Source organism: Arachis hypogaea, chromosome 10, assembly GCF_003086295.3.
Source record: "Arachis hypogaea cultivar Tifrunner chromosome 10, arahy.Tifrunner.gnm2.J5K5, whole genome shotgun sequence".
NCBI classification, from domain to species: domain Eukaryota; kingdom Viridiplantae; phylum Streptophyta; class Magnoliopsida; order Fabales; family Fabaceae; genus Arachis; species Arachis hypogaea.
Window position 1 is genome coordinate 93,920,659 of NC_092045.1, and position 2,295 is coordinate 93,922,953.

Below are 2,295 nucleotides of genomic sequence, written 5' to 3' on the forward strand. Positions count from 1 at the left end.
CTTCTGTCTTCTACTTTTCTTTTCCTCTGACACCTAAAGGAATCTCTATACTGTGACATAGAGGATTCCACATTTTCTTGTTCCCTTCTCTTTCTTATGAGCAGGAGCAAGGACAAAAGCATTCTTGTTGAGGCTGATCCTGAACCCGAAAGGATCTTGAAGCGAAAGCTAAGAGAAGCCAAGGCACAACTTTCTGTAGAGGACTTAACAGAAATCTTCAAGGAAAAAGAACACATGGCAGCCGAAAACAACAACAATGCCAACAATGCAAGGAAGGTGCTGGGTGACTTTACTGCACCTACTCCCGACTTCTATGGGAGAAGCATCTCTATCCCTGCCATTGGAGCAAACAACTTTGAGCTTAAGCCTCAATTAGTTTCTCTAATGCAACAGAATTGCAAGTTCCATGGACTTCCATTGGAAGATCCTCATCAGTTTTTAGCTGAATTCTTGCAAATCTGTGACACAGTCAAGACTAATGGGGTTGACCCTGAGGTCTACAGACTTATGCTATTCCCTTTGGCTGTAAGAGACAGAGCTAGGACATGGTTGGACTCTCAACCTAAAGAAAGCCTGGACTCTTGGGAAAAGCTAGTCAATGCCTTCTTGGCAAAGTTCTTTCCACCTCAAAAATTGAGTAAGCTTAGAGTGGAAGTCCAAACCTTCAGACAGAAGGAAGGAGAATCCCTCTATGAAGCTTGGGAAAGATACAAACAATTAATCAGAAAGTGTCCTTCTGATATGCTTTCTGAATGGAGCATCATAGGTATTTTCTATGATGGTCTCTCTGATCTGTCCAAGATGTCTTTGGATAGCTCTGCTGAAGGATCTCTTCACCTGAAGAAGACGCCTACAGAAGCTCAAGAGCTAATTGAAATGGTTGCAAATAACCAAGCTAATGACATTAAAGAAGCGCTTGTTGCAAATGGGCTTTCCAGCAATATATGATAGTCCATACTTTTCCCAAGATTTGATGGCCCAAACCGGCGTTCAAAGTCACCCTCAGAAATCCCAGCGTTAAACGCTGGAACTGGCACCAAAATGGGAGTTAAACGCCCAAACTGGCATAAAAGCTGGCGTTTAACTCCAAGAGAAGTCTCTGCACGAAAATGCTTCATTGCTCAGCCCAAGCACACACCAAGTGGGCCCGGAAGTGGATTTTTATGTCATTTACTCATTTCTGTAAACCTTAGGCTACTAGTTTTCTATAAGTAGGACCTTTTACTATTGTATTGAGATATCGAGGGGTAGCTATCTTCATTGTTATGCTATCTTAGATCACTGGGAGGCTGGCCTCATGGCCATGCCTAGACCTTGTTCTTATGTATTTTCAACGGTGGAGTTTCTACACACCATAGATTAAGGTGTGGAGCTCTGCTGTACCTCGAGTATTAATGCAATTACTATTGTTCTTCCATTCAATTCCGCTTGTTCTTGTTCTAAGATATCACTTGTTCTTCAACTTGATGAATGTGATGATCTGTGACACTCATCATCATTCTCACCTATGAACGTGTGACTGACAACCACCTCCGTTCTACCTTCGATTGGGTGAATATCTCTTGGATTCCTGATTGCACGATGCATGGTTGATCGCCTGACAACCGAGTGCTCGCCTGACAACCGAGCCAACCATTCCGTGAGATCAGAGTCTTCGTGGTATAAGCTAGAACTGATGGCGGCATTCAAGAGAATCCAGAAGGTCTAACCTTGTCTGTGGTATTCTGAGTAGGATTCAATGATTGAATGACTGTGACGTGCTTCAAACTCCTAGCAGGCGGGGCGTTAGTGACAGACGCAAAAGAATCACTGGATTCTATTCCGGCCTGACCGAGAACCGACAGATGATTAGCCATGCTGTGACAGAGCATAGGAACATTTTCACTGAGAGGATGGGAGGTAGCCACTGACAACGGTGAAACCCTTGCATAAGCTTGCCATGGAAAGGAGTAAGAAGGATTGGATGAAGACAGTAGGAAAGCAGAGAGACGGAAGGGAAGGCATCTTCATGCGCTTATCTGAAGTTCCTACCAATGAATTACATGAGTATCTCTATCTTTATCTTTATGTTTTTATGCGTTCATCACCATATCCATTTGAGTTTGCCTGACTAAGATTTACAAGATGACCATAGCTTGCTTCATACTAACAATCTCCGTGGGATCGACCCTTACTCGTGTAAGGTTTATTACTTGGACGACCCAGTGCACTTGCTGGTTAGTTGTGCGAAGTTGTGTTAATGCCATGGTATTGAACACCAAGTTTTTGGGGTTCATGACCGGGGATTATGAGAGT

The 2,295-nt window shown here is 43.4% G+C and overlaps 1 non-coding gene across 1 annotated transcript; it reads right to left on the reverse strand.

Moving 5' to 3' along the window:
• Positions 1-639: 639 nt before the first annotated feature.
• On the reverse strand, positions 640-747 carry LOC112719297 (small nucleolar RNA R71). Its single transcript, XR_003161603.1, has one exon. It is a non-coding gene; the product is annotated as a small nucleolar RNA R71 (small nucleolar RNA).
• Between the last annotated feature and the right edge of the window lie 1,548 nt (positions 748-2,295).